Here is a 27929-nt window from a genome sequence, read left to right on the forward strand (position 1 = left end):
CGAATATTTATAACAATGCAAATACAAATATGTACAAAGTCCAGAAATAGTACAGAGGAAAGGGGGGTCAATTCTATTGAGAAGAGCTTAGGGAAGGCCTCATAGAAGATGATGTCTGACAGAGTTTTGAATGATGAATAGGCGTTTGCTGGGTGGACAAGTGAAGAAAGCTAGAGGAAGAAGAAACAGCAATGTGCAAAAGCACAGTAGTGGGAAATACCTAGGAAAAGATTTATATGCCATCTCAGTGTAGGTTAATATTTTGCCTTCAGTGGGTGTTTATGTGAAGTATCAAGTAAGACGATAATTATAACTGATAAAGAAGAACTATTCAGGCTTGTGGCAAGCATCAAGGAACAGTATATAATCATATATCGTCAAACAGAAAACATATAAATGCATGAATACCTATATATAAAACCTTTCTCATGTAAATTTTTAACTAATTAATCATAGAGATTTACTCTATGATTGATGTTTTCTTTACTTGTAAATCCCTAGAACCTGAAACAGTGCCAGGCAAATAGCAGTTACTCAATAAATGTTGGCTGGTTGGATGGATGGATGGATGCGTACACTTAGAAATTAAAAAGTGAAATCTGAATTAGCTGAATTCTGCTTTTCCAATATAGCCTAGTCAATGCTAATCAGACCAATAGCTCACCATTGAAGCAAAAACAAATCATCTTTCCAGTTTCTGGATGAAATTTAAAAGACAAGTACATGTTAGGGACAAAATTAATTTCCTTTTTTGTAATGATTTCATCTATAAATGAACCTCAAGAATTAACAAAAATAATAGACACTACAGATATAAACAATAAATCATTGATATTTAAAAGGCGAGCAATGTCATTTGACATTGAAATAATCATGAAAATATTTTAATCAACTTTTCTAGCTCTAGATCATCTCTAGTTTAGGCAAAGAGATGTCAATAGTTTGGACACAAGGAAAAATCCATTCTACTAAAGTTGACTTAGGGTCCTGTACTATAGAAACAAGGGTAGGGTGGTCCATTCTCAGTCAGCACTGACTCTAGGAAGCAATGGAGACAGGAGAAATGGAGGACACTGTTAAAAAACACCTGTTTTTTAACAACTAATTGAGCCAATCCCCAATGGTCCTATAATGTTCCAGAAGACACTTTCTTAGAAGAAATTACCATAGTGCCCAGAAACCATCCGACTTCTGATTATTAAGGATTCACGACATCCCAGCAATCATTTGTAGACACCAGAGATCCTGATAACATTCTTTAAACTATTTTAAAAATCAAGATTGATGTAACAAGGCTTATGTAGAAACTGAAGAGTCTAAAACATACTTACCTATCATCCTTCCATTAAAAAGCTTCCCTCGTTACATGGTGTTTCATGTTTCTCCCCAGGCTAATTTTTGAATCAAGGCTTACGGTTTTCAACAAATGTAAGAGCAAGGAAAGTTGACCTATCCATGAGGTTCTCCTATAGATGGGTTGAATTATGAGGTCAGTCACATCCCATCAGTTTTTATTTGCCCTCTTCTAATAGTTATTCACTTTATTAGTAGAATGGCAACAAACTGGAAAACCAACACCCTGACATTCTCTAGCTCCTGGCATTTCTCCATTTGAGCAGATTGATGTTATTGCTTTTCCTGGTTGCTACCTCTTTATTAGCTTCTCTAAAAGGGACACAAGATTAACTTTGTCAGAATCACTTGGGCAGCTTTTTAAAGATGCAGATTTCTGTGCCCCTAGACCTGCTGATTCCAAGTTTCTTGAAGTAGTGCTGGGAATGTGCATTTATATACTTTTAAAAATGGTCAAAGCAATACAGGCACATGGTAAAAAATAATAATAATAATAACATCGAAATATTTATAATGCATAAAAATTTCTCCTGTCCTGCCCTTGTTGTCTCAGTTTAACAGTTCTAGACATGACCTATATTTACTTCCTTTGAGAAGAAACGAAGCTTTAACTCCCTTATCCCCCACTTGCCCTCCCCCAATCTCCCAATTGAGTTTTAAAACTACTTTTAGTAATATTCGTACAGGTTTTGCATTATCATGGCTTTGTAAATTTGTTCACTGACCCCGGTGGTCTATCATTAATACATTTTTTCCCTGTAAAGGACTTTGTGGAGTTTTACTTTGGGTTTTTTTTGGCAATCTCTTTCTTAAAATGATACTTTTTTTTCCTCAGAGCACCATCATATTAGGTCCTTAGAGGGTCCTCCTTTTTCTGGGCATCTTTTTGTCCTCATTCTCCTCTCTGCGCTGGTTGTACAGCTGACATCCATATCCTCTTTTGTCGTGGATGCTTATTTTACTAGAGCATAGCCCTCAAATGTCTTTTGATCTTGGATTGTCTGTATTTAAAAATGGAACACTGAGAAAGTTGCTTGGGACTTCTGTGTCTGTGGCGGAGTTTGAAGACTGGTCAAATTTTACCTGAGGTTATTAGGCAGAGGCAGAATATGAAAGTCTATTAAATAGGGTCCTTTTTTTGGAGACACCCTCATCTCTGACTTAGGGTAGGTGGTGAGAGTTCTGCATGCAGATGTAGCAGGGCAGATCCTCTATATACTTGTATCCAATGTTCCCTAATCCCAAGGCCTTCTGCAATTCTGCAAAGCAATAGAGAGTCCTTCTTGTCCATGTTTCCCTTTCTTCCAAAAGCACACTAGAACAGGAAGCAGGAAATTCTTTCTGTAAAGGGTCAAGTAGTAAATATTTTAGACTTTGTGGGCCAAGTGGTCTCTATCACAGCTGTTTAAATCTGTCATCATGAAAACAGCCAGGGATGGCACGTGAACAAGTGAGTATGGCTGTACTTCAGTAAAACTGTATTTACAAATACATGCAGCAGCAGGATTTGCTCCGTGGGCCATAGTTTGCCATCCCCTGCTCTAGAATATACCTTCCAAAGCCACGATACATCAGTTATCATGCCTTTATCCATATTCCATATTCTAAAATTCTCTTGAGCTGTCTTGTTTTATAAGGGCCCCTCTCTGTCAAAATGGCTCCTCTCCCCTTCTCTTCGTTGCTGTGGGTTTATTCATTTTAAAGTCTTTGTTAAAGGGGATAGCCATATATGTTCAGTCTGTCATGTTGAACTACAAGTCTTAGAATCTGCATTTTTACACCCACCGAAGTTTGAGAACCACCGCATGTAGTAGCAGCAAGAAGACTCCTTTCCCACTTACTGTACCGCCTGGCAGACATTCTCCATCCTAGCCTGACCCTCTCTCAAACAAGCCTCTGCTCAAAATTTCCTGGAAGGAGTGTTTGAGGTAGAGTCTATGGCTATCTACTCAGTAGAACAAAGCTAATTAATCTGTATGTTTATCTTTCATATCAGGCTAGAACATTGAACTATGTACGATTTCTCATTCTTTGGGATGTTAGCACTCTTTGGGGTATTCTGTCTCATGACTGCACTATCTGAGATTTTAGTTACCTTTTAGCTCTCTATGGAACAGCAGAGATTAACCTGGGGCCGTGAGTGCTGTGTGGGCAGATGACCACCCTACTCTCAACGTGACAGCTGTTGCCCCTCTTAGGGCTGGCCCTTCAGGAATGAATTTCCACTTAATGATTACCCAGTGGTTTCCCACGCTGCCTTACCACACTGTGCTTTGGTCCTCTCTAACCATTATTAGCTCCTTAGCAGTTTGATGAAATCCTACACTTGTTAATTAAACATCTCCTGAGAAAAATCTATATGTATGAGAAAGCCCAAGAAGTAATTCAGAAGTGTTTTCTGTGTCATGTTTTCCCACCTCATAATCAACTTATACCCAGGGCAGGCTTCCTTTTGAATTTTGAGCACACACTGCGATGGTCTCTCCCATGACTCCTCTCTTACTGATTGGCTGCCTTATAAAAACATCCTAGTGAATCAGCCAGTGCTTCATCACCACCCACCTCCACAAATAAGTGTTCACACTTAGGTAGTGTAAACCACTTAGATGGTTCTGTCAATTGCCGGAAGCAAATTAAGTAATGTAATCTTTCTATTCTTTGAAGTACCTGTTTAGTTTTCTAATGCCGCATTGCAAACCATGCCAAAACTCGGTGTTTTAAAAGCGCAGTCAAATGTTTGCTCAAGATTCCAGTTTCTTGCCAGGGATGGGCTGGGTGTTTCTCATCCACTAGTCTCACGCTGGGAGCGTTGTGTAGCTGCCACCATCAGGATCTCCCCTGGGGCTGGGATGTGCAAGGTGAGGCCTCAGCTGGGATGGATAGGACTCCTCAGGGCCGGTACAGCATCTCCGTCTCCATGCAGCATGGCTGAACCAGTTTACATGGTGGCTTAGTGTTCCAAGAGAGCAAAAGGGAAAGCTGTCAAGCCTCTCAAGGCCTAGCCTGGGACTGGCACAATGTTATCAAATCAAGTCACTCGTCAGCCCAGATAAAAGGGGAAGGAAACTAAGCCCCACATTTTGATGAGAGAAGTGGCAAAAAAAAAAAAAAAAGTCCCTAGTCATCTTTTCATCTACTGCAGTATCCTTCCTATGGCTTCTTTGTTTCTGACTTCCTTGAGTTTGTTCAAAGTGCCCTGAGAAAATTATCTTTGACTTTCATGGGCATTCTACCTTCTCCCAGTCTTCTGGCACGTGTTGATACTGTTTTTGCCTTCCAGTTCTCTATCGTGCTATGAATAAATAATAGTGCATCATAATAACACATCCAGAGATGATGAACAGCAAAATCACCAGGCCTCTAGCTCTGTCTTTCTAATAAAGATAAAGGAAGTGGTTGCAGCAATTCAGTTTGAAAGACCTTCAAAATATTCATACTCAAATCCAAGTTAGATAATTTTCTAAACGATCCCTTGATATTAACGTCATTTTTGCCTTTTTAGATGTTTAATGAGCTTTAGATGCTTCCAAAAACATCTTGTGCTCTATAAAAGCCAGAAAATGGAATTGAATTTCTAGCCAGCTGACCAATACTAATATCTCCCGTAGAGAAGAAATAAACTGTGCTTGTTTAGCTTGTCACAATATATTTACTCTTGGTTCTTTCCAAACACGCCTAAGTTTCAGAACCTCACTTCATTTTGTTGAAATACCTAACATCCCCACTGCTAGTGATGTATCCTTCAGATCAATAACAGGACACCTCAGAGCGAGGGTGAGAGCCACACTAAACACTTCCTATCCACTGTTCTTCTTCCATGATGATGTGTAGGTGATACAGATGCCATAGTCGACAAAATACTTGATTTTGGCTACAGACCAAACCACTTGAAAGGATTAAAAAATTTGTTGCATCAGTTCTTAAAACTATGCTATGCTTCATCAATAACTCATTTAGTTTTTTAAAAAGAGACCTTTGTGGGCTTCCCTGGTGGCGCAGTGGTTGAGAGTCCGCCTGCCGATGCAGGGGACACGGGTTCGTGCCCCGGTCCGGGAGGATCCCACATGCCGCGGAGCGGCTGGGCCCGTGAGCCATGGCCGCTGAGCCTGCGCGTCCGGAGCCTGTGCTCCGCAACGGGAGAGGCCACAACAGTGAGAGGCCCATGTACCACAAAAAAAATAAATAAATAAAAATAAAAAGAGACCTTTGTAACCCAAATAAATGCTATTACAGTACCTCTTTTTTTTGCACATTTCTGTCATTTTTTTTCTTTGTAAATGCCTATACAGTGCTGTTTATGCCATCTTCATGTAAAATCACAGTCTAGATAAAAGCTCACTTGAGAAGGGGATAACTTCTATACAAGTCCTATCCTAGTTCTCTTCTGTGCCCCAGGATTAAGAACTTTATTCCCATTTTAACACAGATGTAGCAAAGTTTGCTGCTCTAATTTTTTTTTCTAGTTTCAGTATTGATATCCATTTGGATAAGTCTCGCGGTAATTGAGTTACAGTATTCATGACAACTGTACCTATTAACATCGTGACAGTCAATGCACTTAAATGTGCTCTTGTCACTATTATTTGTAAGTTATTCTGCACAAAAGCCTTACATTAATTTGCAGTACAGGTTCACTGGCCCTCCTAGGAGCTAAAGGAGAAAGTGGGTGAGGCCTCCACTCAGCCTAAGAGCAGAGCTCAGAATGGTGTTAGTTGTTGTAACACCAGGGATGTTTAGAGTACCCTTACTGGATACGAAGTTGGCATTTTAAGAATCTGAAAGCTTTTTATTTAAGTTTAATGGAAATGGACTGGAGATTGTAGGGTTAACATTTTTCATGCCTGCTCCCTGGAGAAGGTTGTTGGTCGTCAGTCTATTTGTTAGGGAAAGGTGTTCAGCTTAAGTTAGATGCACTTGAAATAAAGGTATTATCTAAATGCAATTAAGAAGTTTTTATCACTTTAATTTTTTAGGTCTGAGGCCAGATAACCAATACCCTTACTTATAAATGAACCAAAAAGTATCCAAATAGATACAGAAATTTACCAGATTCTGGTGTCTGGGTTAGCATATGTATTCTCATAGACAATGTCAGATTCATTCAGTTCCTGCTGCTCTCTTTCCCTTCACTAATGGAACTGCACCTTTGGTTCATCAAGAAACAATCTGCTTTTTTATAAAAGGTGCTTATTTTTATCCATCCCTTCCTCCACATGAATTGTAATCTCTCATTATTTACTACCCTCCCCGACCCACCTGACTATAAGCTGTCTGAGGTCAGGGCCTGTGTCTGACTTGATCATTAACAAATCCTCAAGGCTTACTCCGCTGCCATATATGTAGCAGATATTCAGCTTGTTGATTGCACACTGGAATGAGTCTGTGAAGCGTGATGTGTTTGCACGGATTACTGTGGAGGCATGAGATGTGCTGTAATGTCATAGATCCTCTGTGATTATTTATGTTCCCTTTAGAGCATCATCTAAGGCTTTTCTTTGTCTAGTTTAACCAAACAATTCATTAGATGAATTATTTACATTTAAAGTACTTAGAATAGGACACAACATATGGAATCACTCAAAATTAGTAGCAATTATTAATATATTAGACTCTTTTCCACAAATCTGAAGGAAGCCTTAGCATTCTGGGAATGATAGATACATGAAAATATCTATGAGCAGCTTAGGCTCTCTCCCTTTGGACCCTGGGAGTAAAATGATTCTGCATTAAACATTTAACAAAACAGCTCTTGCCTCTTCAAATAGTTTTTGGTTTAAAGGAGATAATCGGAAAGATTTCAGAATTGTGGTGCCATGTTGATGACCCTTACTCTGTTGATAGACTGGGAGCTGAAATAGGACCTTCAACTTCTTATGTGTGCACATGTCACTGAAAATTAGGCTGGGTGTCTTTTAGGTATGCATTGGATTCTAAGACGTCTGCTAGACACTTTTAGAAAAGTCAGTAACAATCTTCATTTGTTTAATGATGGGTCCTCATTTTTGGATATTATAACCCCTTCGAAAATAAAAGCATGTCAATCCTGAATCACAACAGATAAAAAGAAAAGTCTAAGGAGGGTAAGATAGTTGGAAAATGTATAAGGCAAGGTAAATGTTTCTGTTGAGAGAATAATACTCCCTGAATTAAATAGCTAAATAGGGTGTTGGTGCATATTCCTACAGATTGTCACGTAGGCCTGTAAATGCTCAGTGAGGAGTTTGATTATAGATACACACACATATATATCGTCATCTACAGATATATGTGCAATGTGGGAAAAAGAGGCAAGAAATATGTCTTTCATTGTTTCATCAGCTAAGTCTTAGATCTAGTTCATAATTATGAATCCCTTAGCATTCTAAACCAGAAGACGTCACTGAAGTCAATAGGAGATAAATTACCATGCAGACCTTTGTTTATAAGTGTAATTCTGCTGGTTCTTACAAGCTGCCAGTGAAATTAGAGATGGAGTGTGCTGGAGTCTGCAAATATCAAAACTGCTACAGCTGCAGAAACCTTATTCCCATATCCAGTGTAATTATGTGCCTCTCGCATGCTCCAGCTGAGGATTTGCATGAACTGACAAGAGCACACACGGTAAATCTTGCGTCATCATCTGATTTACTACTTTGTTCGAAAATCCAACTCTGTAAGGTTAATTCTGCATTTCTTAACGGTGAAAACTATTGTCAGAAAGGAAAACATTTTGCCACGTATGTGAGATATTGACAAAAGAAGTGGGAACTTTGTTTTGTGAAAGCAAGATTAATAACCTAGAACTGTCTTTCTCCGTGTCAGCACCTTTGTATTCCCTCTCTCTTTGCTTTAAAGTGTTGTGTCCTGAAATTTTCACTCCTCTTGCTTCTTTCTTGTTTTTTTTTCCTATTTTCTCACCTGAAAAAAGAAAAGAATACTGGATATATTTTCTTCTATTTCTCATAAGAGAATGAAAATTTTTGCCATGAAAAAAAGAAGTGACTTAGATGGTCACATCTCTAAATTTTTATGAAGCACTTAGTATACTTTTTTAATTTAATTTTTATTTTATATAGGAGTATAGTTGATTTACAATGTTGTGTTAGTTTCAGGTGTACAGCAAAGTGACTCAGTTATACATATACATGTATCCATTCTTTTTCAGATATTTTTCCCATATAGGTTACTACAGAATACTGAGTAGAGTTCCCTGTGCTATACAGTAGGTCCTTGTTGATTATCTGTTTTGTATATAGTAGTGTGTATATGTAAATATACTTTTAAGCATGGTGATAGACAAACTGTATCACAGCACTGGCATTTTTTCAGAGCAGTTTCTTATGGACTTGTATAAAACTGTAATCCTGGATTAGCACATAAAAGCTTTGAAGTGTTACAGTAATGAGATTAAAGTGTGTATGTGGGAGGGTGTTTGTGCAGTGTGGTGTTTGTGTGTGTGTGTGTGTGTGTGTGTGTGTGTGTGTGTGTGTGGTAGTAGTGGGCTGGGGGAGGGGGGAGGGCGTTAGATGCAGCAAGAGACAAGAGCTGGGTTTACAAGAATCCATCCTGTGTGCAGGGAATGTTCCTGGAAAACAAGGTGCCAGGACTTTCTGGTCGTTGACATTCGTTTGCAGGCTACATCGGTGGTGACAGGTACAATCTCAGAATTTACAAAATAAAACCTCAAGTACAAATTACAAGATATGGAATTGTTTTCAGTGTTTTTCATCAAAGCCGAGTCTTTGAGAATTTTTTTTTAACAAAATGCAAAGGTCATTTTTCCTTTGGAAATAAAAGAACTACCTGCCATTACCTAGAGAAAAGGTGACATTTTTCTATGAAAAGGAGACATTTTGCCCAGAGGCAAGTGGAGGCAGTTTCTGGGATTGCCTGACAGTGAGTTTACGTAAGAGCAGAGCAAGATGCTGTGCCTCTGGCAGAAATGACATTTTCCTCCCTATTCAGCTTTGCAAATTCTGAAAAATACAAGACCAATTTTTTTGATGGTAATTCTCCCGGTCTCTTATTGATCTTATTAACATCTAATTAATGTTACGAACATACACCATGCTAAGACAAGGGGAGGTTGTACAAAGATGGCAAGCTGGCAACTGAGACAGAAGTCCAGGGCTTTCCATTGGAATTCTATCACTGACTCATCTTGTTCTGTTTCAGAATCCACCTAGCACCTCATTGCGCAGCAACAATATTCCTCTCTATTAAGACTTATTCAAAATAGATATATCCATTTGCTCATTCATTTTTTTAAAATATAAATTTATTTATTTATTTTTGGCTGAGTTGGGTCTTCGTTGCCGCACGCGGGCTTTCTCTGGTTGCGGCAAGCGTGGGCTACTCTTCATTGCGGTGCGCGGGCTTCTCATTGCGATGGCTTCTCTTGTTGTGGAGCACGGGCTCTAGGTGCGCGGGCTTCAGTAGTTGTGGCTCTCAGACTCAGTAGTTGTGGTGCACGGGCTTAGCTGCTCCACGGCTTGTGGGATCCTCCCGGACCAGGGCTCGAACCCGTGTCCCCTGCATTAGCAGGCGGATTGTTAACCACTGAGCCACCAGGGAAGCCCTGATCATTCATTTATTCAACAAACTTTATATTGGGATGTTGAGTGGTACTCTTCACAGAGTTGGCTCTAGGGCCTGTCAGCCTCCCTTAAGGCTGCTGTGGAATGACCCCACCACAATCAACCCCTCCACTCTCACCCTAGTCTGTATAAACAGAAGCTGGAGAGGGGAAAAGAGAATCTCCAGGGTAGTTCTTCTTATGTGGGATGCAGCGTTTGTGTTAAGAGGTAATCCAGTGGTGCCCATGAGAAAGAGAGGGGTACTCCCTTTCCCCATCTCAGTCCAAGTGAAGGGGAGGCCCTAAGAGCATCACTCATTGAAATTGGGGTTGCCTAAAGGAAGGGGAGTTGGTGGTTTGGTTTCCACATTAGACATCTGCTCAGGCAGTAGACTTGCTTCCTTTGCCAGTCAGAAGAGAAGAGAAGTGAATCGGGGGGAGATGGCAGGATAGAGAGAGAGAAGACGTGGCAAGTATCTGGCATGGCAAGGCTGTGCGAGTTTTCTGTGGTCGAAGTGACCGCGGGGAAGAGACCTTGACTGGAGCCCGCTATCTTCCATGTACCACTCAAGAGAGCTGCCTGCTGGGCAAGGAAAGCCAGCATCAACAGGCTGGGCAGTGCAGGCTGGGCACCATGGAAATGAAAGGGGTCAAGCTTGAGCCAAATATTGCACTGACCCTAGGATGAATCCACAGATCGATTCCATAAGAGAGCCAGCCACCGGGCACCTGCCACTTCAATGGCCATTTCTCTTTCACTAGACAAACAGCCACAACCTACACCAAAAAAGGATGCCATCGCAGAGTTAAATAGAGAAACCCTCCTCTCCGCACATAACACACTAGAAAAACTAGACCTTGAAGAGTCAAGGGGGAGGCAGTGCCCCAGAGGCAGACCATGGCTCCCCTACCTTAGAGCTGTCAGGGTCCCAGGGAAACCCATGCGGACGGTACGAGCAAAAGAGATTTAAATCAAGTTTAGGAAGTTGAGGTGTTAATGAGACCGGACATATGATAGCCAAAAGTGACTTAAAAGTGAAGAATTTTCCCAGGAGCGTGAAAATAGTAACTGTAGAAAAAAATTACTTTATACGTTTACCCCCCGTGCCATAGATGATGCTGTTCAGTAAACAGGCTGTGTGCCCACCATGCATCAGCCATCCTTTCAGGTCCCGGGGCCCGTGGATGAGTAAGACAGCCTCTGCCATTAAGGAACATATAGTCTGGTAAAGTAACTGAAGCATGTGAACAATTTCAAGTGGCACCTGGAGATAAATACTAAAAGGGATGTGTGCAGACTGCTTAGGGAGAGCAGAGGAGTAAGTCTCTCACAGCAGGAGGGGGTGTGGGGAGAGTCCAGGGAAGATTTCACAGAGGAAGCGTGATTCAGAGACCTGAAGGGAGATTATGAATTTATCAAGCATGCGAGGTACGGGGAGTACTGTGTGCAAAAGTGCAGACATCCATTCATTCTGCAGGCACAGATGGGAGCTTTTACTATGAGCCAGGAGCTGTGCCAGGTAGGAGCCCAGTGTATAAACCCAAATCTTGGGGACATGCAAAACCCTGGGCTGTTTGTTATGCCCTTAAACTTAGGAGGCAACAGAGACGGAAGATGGAACAGAAGTTGAGGTGAAAGGCTACCAGGAGCTTAATGTGGAAGGGAACTATAAAACCTGCTTAGGAGGCATGGAGGGGTTATAAGTAGAGGAGTAACCTGATCAAATGTGCATTTTTAGAAAGTTAACTCCAGAGTCTGTATAAAGTATGCATTGTAGAGAAACAGGAGTCAGAAGAGAAGCTAAGAAATGTGCAGGATCTCTTCCATTTTCCACTCCAAACCCACCTCCTCTGGTTCCCTCTATGGACTCCACCAACGGGCTCTCTTACCCTAGAGCTCCCAGTTGGGCTCAGTGAGTGGGAAGAAGCGGCTGGCGGTCAGAAGGCAGGAAGAGAGTGAGGTCCTGGCACTTAGTGCCTCGGGGCCTTTGCTGCCAGGCTGCTGTGTGCTGGGCACCCATCTTTTGGGATCTGAGCTCTCACAACCATGGGAGGAGAAAGAGGAAATGAAGTGGCAAATATTTGGACAGTGGAGTCAGTGTTTTCTTGTCTGAGCAGATGAGATGAGTGAGGAGTCCAGTATGTTTGCTTGTTTGGGTTTCATGCTTGAGCAACTAAGTGGACTGTGGCACCTTTAATACAGAAGGAGGAACAAGTTTGGAGGGTTTTAGCTAATGTTTCAGTAACTCATAAGACATGAGGAATGAGGCTAAGTTAGGTAATATGTGAACAGGGCTTCTATGTAAGGTTTATGTCCATAAAGTTCAACATCTATAAACTCTCATCAAAGACAACTAAGTTCTCAATTCCACAATTTATATTTTCTTTGTTGAGTTTTATTTTATCTCCCTTTTTGATTCCTTTTCAGGAAGAAGTGGTAGCAGTAGGATTCATTTTATATTGCCAGCAAAGTCTACACTGTTAACAACTCAGTGGGATGGGAGAGGGGAAGAATTACATGCCAAAGTCTACCACACAGAGAATGCATAGTGCTTCAGGCACTGAATAGCTGCCAAAAGGAAGAAGGAACAGCCGTGTTTTCCATCAAATTCTTCTAGGTTTTTCCAGATGGGGGAACAACCACAAATGGGTGAAAGTTATACAGAGACAGATTTTGATTTATTTTTTAAAATAGCTTAATGACAGAGCTACCCTACAACGGAATGGGTTGTCTAACTAATAACAATATTCATTCACTGAGAGTTTCATGGCACTATGCCGAACTCTTAAAATATAATATCTGATTTAATCTCTACAGTAACCCTGTGGTATAGATACCATTATTCTTATTTTATAAATAAGGAAACTTAAGTCCAGAAAAGTTAAGAAACTAGCCAAGCTCATATCATCAGTACATAGTAAGGCTGAGATTCAACCCCTTCTTGACCACTGTGCTACTTCCTTCCAGGAGAGTAGTTAGCTCCCTAGCATTGGAGGTTTAATCCGAGGCTAAATGATCACTTGTCAGGTGTTTCTGCTCTGGCTGGAGGTTGAACCGTATGGCTCATAAAGTCACCATCTCTCAGGTGTGGCATTATGAGCTCCTCCTTTACCTGCCCTCTCTTCCTCTCACCCCCCCCCACCACCGCTGCTAACTCTGTGTGTTATATGTGTTGTGTGTGTATGTATGTGTTGAACTTATTCTGTGAAACAAATTCCATATTTTTTATTAATGGAGAAAGACATTGAGGGAAAGTTCTAGTTAGAAGAGAACAATACATTCACTTTTCACTAACATATACCCTGTCTGCATATCTTATATACCTCTGGCTGGCTGGTTAAAAAGACAGCTTCAAGGTCAATGCACAGAATGCATGATATTTTATAATAGCATGTTTTTTTTTTCCTTACAGTATACCCCAGTGTTTTGCTGGGAGGAAGCCAGCAAATATATCTTGCAGCCATTTCCCCTTTTTTTTATCAATAAATGGTATCTTTTATTATTAAGAAGTACCAAATTATAAAGGTGTTTCAAAACTTCTTGGAACAAGAAGACCTATGAAGTAATTTTTTTCAAGTATGTCATTTAGATAGCCAAGTTATCTAAACACAGAACTTAGAGCCCTAAGAAGATTTCACGTGATCATTCCAGTTCAAATGAAACTATGTTCTGTGAAAAGAAATCTATGTATACGTAAAATTGACCTAACTAGTTAGACTAAGGTGTGATGAAGTAGAATCCCAGGGCAGATCTCTGAGGCTCCTAATTCCAGACTGCCTCCTGGTTTAGTTTCAAGCCTGGGACACAAGAAGGAATGTAGTATATCTGAAGAAGTGATTCCCAAGAGAATTCACTTCTACATAGGATGTAGAAACATCTTTGAAGTTTTTACATCAATCCAAGCATATGATGTCTCTTTTACTCGAAGGAAAAAGTCTGAATGCCCTTTGCTCACATAGCTGAGATGTTGAAGTGAGGAATGAGGTCCTCAGAGAAAAATTAATTACGGGAAGAGGGTCATTACAGTTCAGTACTGAGGATTTGCATCATACTCTGTTCATCATAATCTAACACCCAAGTGTATATCTGATCTCCTTGTCCTGTAAATCGCTGGCACCATAGTATAAGATAGATGAGATAGTAACTATAAAAATATTCTGCAAACTGCAAAACAATGCTTCAATTATAAGTTAGTGTTATGGTGATTTTACATTCTCAAACATCTTAACATGCCACTTTCTCCGTTTTAGCTTACTACGCTGACGTGCATTCTTATCTTTTCCCTTCTGGGTGTTGTCAATCTGTCTAATTAGATTATAGAATCATGAGGTGGAGGCCGATGGCTAACTTTTGTGTTTAGTATGGAAACAATACACTGTTGGCATTTAATCGTCCATAGGCTCCTGTTCTGGCTCAGCAGGGTGTAACAATACATCTTCTGAAAGCTCACTAGAGTGAAAATTTCCTTGCAGAGGGTGAGAAGAAGACAAGAAGGGCAAATAAATTTCCATTCAATACTCAAAGAGTTCTTCTTTTTACAAGAGTGTGCTAGCGAAGCCACTGATCTATAGAATGGAAAATCAGCCTGAATAGATGTAAAAGAAAAAAATCAACATGCGGTAGTTGTTTTATGCAGCACTGTTCAATTCCAAAAGAACTGACAGTCTGTAGAAGCAAAAAACAATATGTGTTATGCCATTTGGGGAAAAAGCAAAGCAAATAATTCATATGTGGAACCTTTATGAGTGTCTCAAAACTGTTTAAGGAAAGCTAACTCAGTATTCCTTGGAGAATCATGGGTGAAACAAGAGTAGGGAAAGTATTAATTTATCTAGTTTTTAAGTAAAGAAAGAAAGAAAAAACACACAACAAAGCTCCAGGATTCAGAGTTTATCAGTTCTGCGGCCAGCATCCCGGATTGCTCATCTGCTGTTCAATATAGTTTATAAAATCTCTAGGGATTTAGCAGTAGCTACTCACTCTGAGGTTAGAATTTAAGTTCTGCTCAAATTCTTAATAAAAAAAGTTTCACATTTTCTTCTTTATAGTTGAATCCCTCTTGGTTTGCAACTAACTTTACTATGGCTTCTTCTGGAGCTTTATTTAGCTTAACTGACAGTATATGCTGAGGCAAAGGCAAAGAAAACAAAATTGCCCACTTCCCATTGGTAGGTAGATTCTGAAAGAGTTTGATAGGTTAATAATAGAAAATTCTTTTAGCAGCTCTGTTTTATGATACATACCCAAAGGGTTACAGAGTTCATTTTCTTCTCAGCTAGTAAGTAAAGCACCCTTTCTGAAAATACTATTAACACCATTTGGAATTCATGTAGAAACCAACATAAGGATCTCAGAATGTTTAAAGAGCTTCTTCTCTAATCCCCTCAATGTAAATGGAAGAAGGACAGGAACTAATTGCATCTGTTTCAACACTAAAATGCGATGTAAAAGATGAATTTTTATTTCTACACACCCAGTTTCATTATTGGGCTAAAATTTGGTGAAAGAGAAGGAATACATAAGCTTTTATTCATTGCTTGCTGTGCACCTTGGAAAATGTAAGGGAAAAGAGACAAGTTTGCATCTGACAACACTTCCATCCGAAGTAATAGCTATAGGGGACAAAGGGACACTGTAAAAGAGACTATCTGTTAGTGATATGAACAAGAAATGTAATTTGAATTTATTGTCAATTTCTGAGCATCCATTTTACATATAGTTAAATATTCTAGTGAAATCTTATGTGCTTAATATATTAATTGAATTATGTATGTATATTTATTAACACAACTGTAAAACCTTCATAGTAAATATTGATTTTGAAAACTAAAAAAAAAAAAAAATAGAAAAGTATTATAGATAATTCTTTATCACTCATGACAGATGGACACCTAAGAAACTTCCCAGTGGGCATCCTGGGACATATCTGTGGAAGTAACCAACTCAAAGACTTATGATGCAGTGAAATATCTTCTCTGACTGATTGTGGAAATAGCAAAGCTTCCATCATGGGAAAGGCTTAAAAGAAGAATGTGTTTTGGAGTGAGCCAAGGGAAGTATAAGAAATTGTTGAAGCAAAGCAAAATCAGTGCTAAGAAAGAAGGAGAAGAAAGAAATAGGGAGAAAAAATGACCATAACTTCTTCCACAAAATGAAGCACATGTGTGTATACCTGCAAACTGATTCTAAAGTTAAAAACTTACTAAAATGAATTGGGCCAGAAATGAGGTAGAAGCAGAACAGAAAAAAATCTCTAATTTTGAAGTCTTAAATTTATTAGCATCTTAATGTACATTTAATCCTTGTTGGAACAGTTGCAATTCTGAATATAATAGAGTCTGAGCTAATTGGCTGAGAATGATAATATCCTTTAAAACGAGCTTCTGGCATAATGTCCAGTCTTCTGTAGGCCTATAATTACTGGTGTGTGTATGTGAGCAAGGAACTATGTGATTCAGTTGGACTCAATGGGCTAGTAATAATACCCCTGATCAATGTTTGAAACCCTCCAAGGAAGAAGAACCCAGTGTGAATAGCATGACTAAATTCTATAGACAGCAGTGCTTGTAAGAAATAAAAGGAATAACAGGGTATGTGACCTCTATCATCAACTCTTATTTTTGGGAAAATGGCAAAATATGCAACCCTGCCAAGTATATGCCAGTTAACGTGATTCATTTTGGATGTGCATTGGCCCTCTAGCCCACGAATGTTCAGATGATGTCTCTCACTTAATACTAGGTCATATTATTTAATGATTTCACTTAGTTGTGTGAAATCAAAATGCAAACACTTAAGTCCAAGTGGGAGACAACACAAAGTGGTAACCAGAACAGTTGGCTTGGAAACGGGAAAATAACTTCTCACTTTCTTGCCTCAGTATCCTCTGTCCAAAAATATGACGGTAAATTAGATTATGTCATAGGTCCTCTCCAGCTCTAAAATAATATAAATGGACAGTTGTGAGCCACAAAATTACAAATATTGGTCTAATAACAGTATAAAACTGTGGCCTTTAGATAGAATTCCCAAATCAGCAAACTGGATAAAGTTCACGCATGATAAAGCAGTATGCCTGACAATTAACTCTGGGAATCAATGTCCTATCCTCTGATAGAAACAGCCACAATAAGTTGAATACAATCTAATAGAATCAAAATATAAATACCACCAAAGGCAAAGTCAGCTAATTTTATAGTTTCTAATAAATATATACACAAGAAACTACATAGCTAAAAAACAACAACATTAAACATTTAATTATCCTGGAGCATGACTTGGACACACTACACAGTCACTATAATTGATTGAGAAAAGGATGATGGTTAAAGTCACTAAGCAAAAGGCAATAGGCTGAAAAACAGTCAACTCAGAGGCCACAAGGCCATGTGTGGACATGCCCCTTGTTAACACTGATAAACTGTTACTGATGGAGCCAGTTCTAAACGTTCAAAGTTATGGATCATGCTGCCCAGGGCTAGCTGTGAGAAATTTGTATTATAACTGATGTCCGTCTTCGTACTCAGCTTCTTTTTCTGTGCCCTCTTCCTTTCTTGATAATATAATAATTCTGCAGCAAGTTCTTTGTCCTACAAAGTTCCACTCTTCTTCTGTGTCCATCGTGCCTCTTCTCTCTCCCATCACCACCACACAAACATTTAAGATAAATCAGAGCCGCTACTTCCAAGATACTTCTTATTTTGATAGGTGAGTCCTGAACCAAGGCCAAGACATAAGTTATTTTTATAGAAAATGAACATGCTACATTAGTGTGCCTTCTTAATTCCATAATATAACTTATTTTCTTTTAACCTCCTCCGGGGAGCTGTAAGGCATCGTTTTTATATCTTTGGAAGTCATGAAAAAGCAATAAAGAGACATTATAAATACTTAATCTGCATGGCATCCTATTAATATGTCATTGTAAAATGCATCCTATCTAACAAAACGTCCATAGCAATAATATTCATTTTGAGAACATAGTAGGTGGCTCCTGAGCTACTGGTTAAAGTCTTCTACTGGACTAATGCCATTTAAGGCAGTGTGGGTTCATTACAGTATTATCTGAAGAAGAATCAGTTATAAAATCAATCTATCATTGCACTATGTATCATGCACCAAGGCTTCAGCTGAATGATAAGTAGTACAGAAATATTAAGTTTAATTAATCTTTCTAAGACAAATGGAGGAGAGGCCTTTCAAAGTGAACAGTATCTTAGTATGGGTTAACTTAGTATAGGTTGACATGTGTCTCCATGCTAACTCATGTCTCCAGAGCTCCTAGTCCCATAGCTTTCTGTAATTTTAGGTCATAAATGCAATAATTTTTTAAAGTCATTCTAAAAAAATCATTTTAGTATCAGGAGTATTTAAGTTGATACAATAGCAAATAGGTGTATGATTTCTTTTGCCTCTGAAAAAAAAAATGTTGCTTAACATATGTGGATACAGCCTTAAATGCAGAAAAGTAAACAAACAATGCCCTGCTGGCCATTGTGCATGAGAGTTCACAAACAATTCATTTGATATATTTCTTTATATCAAAAAGTAACATATCTTTATTCTTTATAACTTATTTCATACATATTTTGATTTTATTATTTTGTTTGTGTTAGTTACTTTGTTTCTATTCTTTATTATTCAAGTTGGAAAATCCATATTTGATGTTTTAAATTGACAACCACATAGATAGAACTTGAATTTTTTATGTTATTAAGCTTTGTGTCCATTTCCTTGTCTTGTAATCGGCCCTTCACTAGGCAAAATATACCCAAAGCTATTTGTCCTACATGATTGAATAATTTTCATAGTACTTTTGGGGGCAGCTAAAATTTACCTGCCTAAATTTCTTTCTTGACCTTCGTATTTCTATATGCAAATTAAATGCCTCTCATTTTCAATTTAAGAAAAACATTAGCATTTGAAAATAAAATTTGCAACTTTTTGGGTGAGGTTTTCTCCCAAAATTCCATTTCAACTAAATTTGCTTTGCTTGCCTATATGTGTGTGTGTGTGTGTGTGTGTATATATATATACACACCCATTTCATGTAATACTGTGTTTGTATTAATAGGCCCCCTCTGATCCTTTAACAAATTAAGATTTTTTTTTTTTTCTTTTTTTTTTTTGTGGTGCGCGGGCCTCTCACTGTTGTGGCCTCTCCCGTTGCGGAGCACAGGCTCCGGACGCGCAGGCTCAACGGCCATGGCTCACGGGCCCAGCGGCTCCGTGGCATGTGGGATCTTCCCGGACCGGGGCACGAACCCGTGTCCCCTGCATCGGCAGGTGGACTCTCAACCACTGCGCCACCAGGGAAGCCCCAAATTAAGAATTTTTGAAAAGTGCCAAGGGTTTGCATACTATTTTTTTAATTAAAAAGAAGAAAAAAAAGCCTAAATGTGTTATCAGTATATGAGCACTTACGAAGGTATTCTACCTCTATTGACCTGGAGTTATGGTCTAGAAAATATACTATGTGTCCTCATCTTTGCCTCTTGCTTTACTACATTGAAACATTCTCATGCATCAGATGAAGTTCTAATTTTAAAAACTTCAGTTGTCCCTTTAGTCTCTTTATACTAGTATTCTGTCACAACCTTTCAAAGGCAAAAATGAAAAATTATTCTTTACCTATTACTTCCCTCTCTTCATATCCATCCCCTTGATCTTCTGTAGTTTGGCTTCTGAAGCCACCACTCTACCCAAGCTTCTGTCTCATCAGCACTCCCAAATCCAGAGGCTTTGCTGGGAGTTCATTGCTCTTGAACTCTCAGAAGTACTTAACATTGTAGACCACACCCTCCTCCTTGAAACTGCCTTGCCTTGTTCTGTGACAAAGCTCAGCTGACCTTTTCCTACTTTTCTAGTTGCTCCTGGAATCTGGTTTCCTTCTTTCTCATTTTCCCACTGCCCATGGGAATTGCCTTTCATTCCATCTTTTGTTTTTCTTTTTCTATTTTGTTTCCTGGAAGAGCTCATCCATTCTCATTCTAGCTTAGCTGCTTATTAGCTGTGTAATATAAGGCAAGTTGTGTAGCCTCTCTGTACCTCAGGTTTCTCATCAGCAAATTGGAGATACTATTTGATGTGAAAATTAGAGTTAGTGTGTAGAAAGCATTTAGAATAACCCTTGTCATAACATAAGTAACATAAGTCAGTTGTCGTCAGTCATAACATAACATAAATAAGTCATTTGTTACTAGCCATGATCATTATTTGCTATCATTTCATCACACTTAAAACTACATCTTCATCTTTGATTTGTGTTTCCATATTTTAAACTGCTTTTAAGTTATGATCCACAAAATATTCTATCAACAACACTTCGAACACCAGCATGGCCAAAACAGAGGTCAGTTTCTTGGGCCATATTTCCTTCTCAACATGGCTCATCCTTTCAAATGCCATCTTTACATCACTGATATTACCATTCTCCAGGTAATCAACGTTACATGGTAATTTAACATTTTTCTTTCATTGTCTACATTAAGCTTATTATTTAGCTTGTCGGATTTTCCTTTGTAATTTAGTTTGAATTCACTGAATTTTGTTTCTTTCCAATGCTCTGCTTGGTCCAGATCCTTGCCACCTTACACATGAACTAGTCATCCGTATCTCTACTCCCAGCATCTTTATTCCAACCAAATAATATCTTATAAATACCACGTTCAGTATGTCATATTCCACCCAATGTTCTTCTACTCAAGAAGCTAGAATCCAAAAATCTAACTATACCAATAGTTGTTAAATAATTGGGAATTGTAGAGCTGATGTTGCTTTTAAAATACATATTGAAAATTTAAGTTCATAAACTGGAAACTCAAATAAAATCTGAGAAGTATAAATATTTTATTTTTTTTATAGAAGGTTAATAAAGTAAGCAGGAAAGATCATAAAAATGTTCCAGTATACACAAACATATCATACAAAAGGGCCAATAGTAGTATAATTACAATAATGATAATAACTGACATTTCTTATCTCTATTACACTTTACAAAATATTTTGACATAAAATATTTCATTTGCTTTTCACACTAATACAATGAAAAAGGTGTTGATATTAACCCATTTTACGGAATTAAAAACAGAGGTAAGGTTAAGCATCATACCAGAGATCATACGCCAGGAAGAGATGGAGACAGAACTTGCCTTTGGGTCAAGTTCCATTGCATAATTTGAAAGGCGTCAATAATCATTTTTTAACAACTTACTACATTTTTAAAACCTGGTAATAGAACCTAATGAGTGCTGAGTGAATGAGTGAATTACCTACCATATAGGCTGGAATAATTCTAAATTACTGTATATAGAACCACATCTAATACAACTTGGGTTTCACAATAGATAATCTATACATCTAAACCTCATGAACTGTCTTATTACTGCTTGGCAAACCAGGAGTATAGTGTCTAGAAATGAATAAATAATATTATCACTTTAGTACTAAAAGGTATCTACCTCTACTTAAGTTCATTAGCCAAAGGATCAGAAGCCATTACTCATTTTTTAATAACTGTCTTCATAATTAACAGCTTATATAACAGTAATATAGGTGAAAATACATAATATACTTTTTACAAGCATAAATAAAATTAGCCTTTATTTTACAAATGTTGTCCTTTGAATATAAAATAGTCTAAAATTATAGAGTTGACAAAGATGAACATATGACTGAGTTTTAGGTGTAAATGCTCCCTTTCTTTTCTATTTCTTTTCTATATGTGGGATTAATATTCAGGTAGGTCAACTGACATTGCCTATTGATTACAGAAATTATGAAGATGAAGCAAAATTTTCCTGGATATACTTAATGCTCTGGAAAGAATGCTAATGATAGTTAAAACATTTGATCCTGAATTGAATGTATGTATCTCTCTATTCACTTGACTGTTTTAAGTAGCATTTAAAACTCTTTGGTGAAATTATTCAAAAATTTCTCAGCTGCAGATTACTTGGCATTGGCTATTACATTGCCTGTCTTATGTAAACATTATTCTTAAGACCATACCAGGACGTTAGTCCCTGGGGGATGTGGAGAGCTGGCAGCAAGCCACAGAGCTGTGGGATGGGTTCGCCCTGAGGGCAGTGAACAAGTGCGTGCAGCAGGGGGGTAGCGCAGCAGCTGCGGGAACTCCCAGCCATCCAGCCCCAGCTAGTAGCAGTCAGCAAAACCAAACCTGCAGACGTGGGGATCGAGGCCTACAGTCACCAGCAGCGCACTTTCGGGGAGAGCTATGTTCAGGAACTGCTTGAAAAAGCATCAAATCCTAAAATACTGTCTTCTTGTCCTGAGATCAAATGGCACTTCATTGGCCATCTACAGAAACAAAATGTCAGCAAATTGATGGCTGCCCCCAATCTCTTCATGCTGGAAACAGTGGATTCTGTGAAGCTGGCAGACAAAGTGAACAGTGCGTGGCAGAAAAAAGGTTCTCCCGAAAGGTTAAAGGTTATGGACCAGATTAACACCAGCGGAGAGGAGAGCAAACGTGGCCTGCCCCCACGGTGGCCGTGGTGGAACACATAAACACCAAGTGCCCCAGCCTGGAGTTCGTGGTACTGATGACCCTCGGGGGCTTTGGGCACAATCTTAGTCAAGGACCAGACCCAGACTTCCAGGTGTTACTGCCCCTCTGGGAGGAGCTGTGCAGGAAACCCAGCATCCCTACCAACCGCATGGAGCTGAACACGGGCCTGTCAGTGGACTTCCAACACACGATTGAAGTGGGATCTGCGAATGTCCAGATAGGAAGCACCACTCCTGGAGAGTGAGATTACTTCAAGAAAGCTGCCCTGGACAAGCGTGCAGCAGAGCTGAAGGCCCCGGGGGCAGAGGTGGCCCAGGCACATTGAGCAGCGGCCCAGCTCAAGGGCCAGGTCCAGGAAGACAAACTATGCACTCACCTGGGCTTTCACTTTCACATCCCCCACGTCACAGCACGACCACGCCCTCCTCAGGACCTGGAGAAGGCACGCCTACGATTATGTGTGTTGATGGAAACCATCTGACTTAGTGTCTGACACAGGAAGCTCACTTCAAGCAGTGACTTTGGATTGGATTTGAGGAATCCAGACTTTTCTGCAGAACAGGTACCTGGGCACTAGCCAGGAGTTGAGTTCAGACTTGAACGTTGCCCAGGAGCACCAACTAACCCATGAATGGCTTTCCCAGGTTAAAACTTGGTGACTGATGCCTATAATCACCAAAGTCAGAGGGATTCCAACTTGTCATCCACTTCAATAGAAAATTCCCTGTTACCAACTCTGTACAAACCCCACTGAGTAGCCATCTCTGCTGCTCTGGAGCAGTGTGGTTTCTGCCCCCAGTCTCCACCCCACCCAGTAAACGTTGGTCTCCACTCTGGCACGGCAGTACAGTAACTTCGGGACCTGGCTCGATTTAGTTCGCCAAACCACGTTGTGGCTGATGAGAGCTGTGTCCTCGGCCACTGTGTGGCGCTGACCCTGAAAATTACCGGGCAACTAACAGCAGCGGTCCTTGGGCCTTTCTCCAGAGACAGGACTTTGAGCTTTTGCCCCAGGCCCTACGGTGATGAGAATCAAATGATATGATTCTTCTGCCACCATAGTTCCCGTTATGATGATTACTTATCTCATAGCTCCCCAGAAATGAAAGATCCCCTCAAAGCCGGTTCAGGCTCACGGTTTCAACAAGGCCTGGTTTTGAGGTTCCTGTTCCTGGGAGCACTTTTTAGGCATACTAATAGCCCCCCCTCCCAGCCATGTTTATAAGGCAGAATTTTGCAAGTCTGGACATTAATAGAGTAGCTAGCTCTTCGAAACCCAGAAAGCACGATTCTCGGATAGTCACGACGGACAACTGTAGTCTGGGTCGTTGTTTGTTTTCCAGGTGGGTTTTTCTTATTTATTCAAGCACCACTCTTTAATTTTATGAAACAACTCCCATGAAGCTGCTGCCGAAATGTAACTTTGTAAAACTTAAACCATTACGATTCCTGTACTATTGCCCTCAAAGCTATAGTGTGATATTTCAGATTCTATTAAATAAAAATGTGAGTTTGAAAACAAACAAACCACACCAATGACTTTCAGGAGCTTGAACTGAAGTGTTGATTCAAGATAGAACTGGCCTTAATAACCAATAAAAAAGGACACTGTGAACATGTGACTAAGTGGCAAATGGATAGCTCACTCGTTCCACTTTCTCAGAACTTCCAATATTTAGAGCATCATTGAGCATTTCAGTAAAAAAAAAAAAAAAAATACAGTCATTTGGTACCGAAATTAGTGCATAAAACCATAATTTTATATGCTAGGGATCTTCTGCATCATAGCATTTTTCTAATAAGCTTCATTAATATTTGGCAGTATGTCTTTTATTTAAATGACTTGATGACAGTTTCAAAGGCAAGAACACTGTAGATAGCACTTTATTTTATGCCCATAGTTGGAATGTGGACAAGAAACCAGTGTCAACTAGTGAAGCAGTAGCCAAGTGAAAATGGATTTAAATTTGAGAAACAATGAGCTTATCAAAGTGCTGTTATTTTAGATGCCACCCAGTAGGAAAAGTAGACAATGCAACCCATATTCTACCATGAGAAATGCTTTGCTTGAGTTCATCATTAACATTACTGATGATTAGAGGGAGAGAAGGGTTTGGATGAGGAAATAAAAGAAAATCTGACTTGGGCTTGCTTGCCCTTAGAGAGGCCTGCTAATTGGCCTTTCAATTAACTAAGGAGAAGCCTTTCAAGTCTTTGGTAGCAGTGAAGTGGAACTATATTAGCACATCCACTTCCTCTTTTTTTTTTAACAACTTTATTGCAGTATAATTGCTTTACAATAGTGTGTTAGTTTCTGCTGTATAACAAAGTGAATCAGCTATACATCCCCATATCTCCGTCCTCTTGCATCTCCCTCCCACCCTCCCTATCCCACCCCTCTAGGTGGACACAAAGCACTGAGCTGATCTCCCTGTGTTCTGCGGCTGCTTCCCACTAGCTATCTATTTTACATTTGGTAGTGTATATATGTCCATGGCACTCTCTCACTTTGTCCCAGCTTACCTTCCCCCTCCCCGTGTCCTCAAGTCCATTCTCTACGTCTGCATCTTTATTCCTGTCTTGCCCCTAGGTTCTTCAGAACCTTTTTTTTTTAGATTCCACATATATGTGTTAGCATATGGTATTTGTTTTTCTCTTTCTGACTGACTTCACTCTGTATGACAGTCTCTAGGTCCATCCACATCACTGCAGATAACTCAATTTCATTTCTTTTTATGGCTGAGTAATATTCCATTGTATATATGTGCCACGTCTTCTTTATCCATTCATTTGTCTCTGGACGCTTAGGTTGCTTCCATGTCCTGGCTATTGTAAATAGAGCTGCAATGAACATTGTGGTACATGACTCTTTTTGAATTATGGCTTTCTCAGGGTGTATGCCCAGTAGTGGGATTGCTGGGTCGTATGGTAGTTCTATTTTTAGTTTTTTAAGGAACCTCCATACTGCTCTGCCTATGTTTTCCTCTAAGAGTTTTAGAGGGTCTGGCCTTACATTTAGGTCTTTAATCCATTTTGAGTTTATTTTTTGTGTATGGTGTTAGGGAGTGTTCTAATTTCATTCTTTTACATATAGCTGTCCAGTTTTCCCAGCACCACTGATTGAAGAGGCTGTCTTTTCTCCATTGTATATTCTTTCCTCCTTTATCAAAGATAAGGTGACCATATGTGTGTGGGTTTATCTCTGGGCTTTCTATCCTGTTCCATTGATCTATATTTCTGTTTTTGTGCCAGTACCATACTGTCTTGATTACTGTAGCTGTGTAGTATAGTCTGAAGTCAGGGAGCCTGATTCCTCCAGCTCCATTTTTCTTTCTCAAGATTGCTTTGGCTATTCAGGGTCATTTGTGTTTCCATACAAATTGTGAATTTTTTTGTTTCCACTTCCTCTTTGTGCAACTCTCCCTTTTGAAGGTAGAGTTAACAGGATTTGCTAATGGAATAGATGGATGTGGTAAAAAGATACCAAGGAGGAATTCAAGGAGTTGTCATCAACTGAGATGGGGCAGACTATGAAAGGAGCAAGTTGGGCAAAGGGAGGAGTGTTAGAAATGGAGAGTTAGTTTTGAAGCTCATACATTTGAAATGCCTTTTAAATTTCCAAGTGGAGATATATTGAGTAGACAGTGGGGTTTTTAGTCTGAATCTCAAGAGAAAGGTCACAGCTAGAAATATAAATTTGAATTTATCAGTGTATAGGTGGTATTTAAAACCATGGAAGTAGATCTGATCACCAAGAGAATTAGTGTGATTTAGACTAAAAGCCACTAACATTCGCATGATGTTTTACCATTTACCAAGCAATTCCACATCAGCTGGAAAATTGCAGGAGTTAAGATTACAAATCTAAGATGGACTTGAAAAGTGACTGAAAGGCTAAGAGTAATATGAGAGAGAATGCTGACTGCACAGTGCTTTACAGATGATTGAATTTGGAGGATGAGGTTGTTAAAGACAGCCCCAGTTCCTTCATTTGAAGGGACTATAAATATGTGGAGGTGGAGAGCGGTCATGAAGAGGGATGATGATAACTACTATTTTGAACACGGTGAGTTTCTGGTGCTTTAACACTATCCATATGACGTAGGAGAAGGAGGGGGCTCTTTGCCAAAGTCAAGCCCTATTTATCCTCAAAAGTCAGTTCAAACATTACTTCTGGGCTTCCCTGGTGGCGCAGTGGTTGAGAGTCCGCCTGCCGCTGCAGGGGACACGGGTTTGTGCCCCGGTCCGGGAGGATCCCACATGCCGCGGAGCGGCTGGGCGTGTGAACCATGGCCGCTGAGCCTGCACATCCAGAGCCTGTGCTCCGCAGCGGGAGAGGCCACCACAGTGAGAGGCCCGCATACCGCAAAACAACAACAACAACAACAACAAAAAAAAAAACATTACTTCCGCCAGAAAGTCTTCTCCTCCCAGTCTCCTTGGTCTGAGTCAGGGTTTTTCCTTTCTCATTGCCACCTCCACACACTTAGGATTGCCTGCTTATTTGTCTGTGTCCCACTGAATTCCTTAAAGAGAGGGATTTTATCTTTCATGCTTGTGACCTCAGCACATTGGACAGTGCCTGAGATGGATGGATGGATGGCTGGATGGCTGGATGGATAGTAGCAATGAGAACCCAACTGAAGCTGTTTACATTAGTTTACAGTAAAGACAACCAGTGTGGTTTTGTGGAGCTCAGAATGGAGAGGGCAGAAAGTACACTACAAGTCAACTACAGCTTGATCTCAAATAGCATCTGTTCTGTATGAAGTATTTTTCAGGTCACCCGGCCACCAGCTTGAGACATAAAAATATGAAATATTCACCACACTGAAAGACTTGGTGACCAAATCAAGTTCCCTAGATGTTTGGGGATGAAATTAAGTATATTAAAAACTGCTCTCTGAAAATTTGTCCTCTGTTTTAAGAATGGGATGAAGGCATTTACTAGAAAAATGAGAACTTTTGCATAGACTTCTATGTTCAGCATCTGGATATAAAGTGGAAGACAGCTATGCTCACCACTGTACCACCAACACAGAGCTGAAGTTAATGCCCTAATGACTTGAACCCTGGACCATCACATTTAAAATGACTGATCCTCTATTTACTAAGCTACTCAGAACAGATGTTGTTTAAGGGTACAAACTTGCAATGATTAGTAAGTAAATCCTTGAGATCTAATGCAAGTATAGTGAACATAGAAACATTGTATGATATTATCAAACTTTCCAAGAGACTAATTCCTACCTTACAAGAATTAATGAGAATTAATACATATAAAGTGATTAGTCCAGTGCCTGACACGATAAGTTTTAGTTATCATCATCATCATCTTTGGTTATTTGTGATAAGCACACTTCCCAACTGAGATCAGGCAAAAACCCATTCAAAAAGCAGGAAGTTGGGCTTCCCTGGTGGGGCAGTCGTTGAGAGTCCGCCTGCCGATGTAGGGGACGCGGGTTTGTGCCCCGGTCCGGGAAGATCCCACG

At 39.6% G+C, this 27929-nt stretch overlaps 1 protein-coding gene and 1 pseudogene across 1 annotated transcript in view; both read left to right on the forward strand.

The window, feature by feature from the left end:
- Positions 1 to 27929, forward strand: part of MAGI2 (membrane associated guanylate kinase, WW and PDZ domain containing 2) — a 1347058-nt gene that overhangs the window by 1036473 nt on the left and 282656 nt on the right. The gene's annotated exons all lie outside the window — the stretch shown is intronic.
- LOC116759046 lies at positions 21939 to 22762 on the forward strand (annotated as a pseudogene).

This window comes from Phocoena sinus, chromosome 9 (assembly GCF_008692025.1).
Source record: "Phocoena sinus isolate mPhoSin1 chromosome 9, mPhoSin1.pri, whole genome shotgun sequence".
NCBI classification, from domain to species: domain Eukaryota; kingdom Metazoa; phylum Chordata; class Mammalia; order Artiodactyla; family Phocoenidae; genus Phocoena; species Phocoena sinus.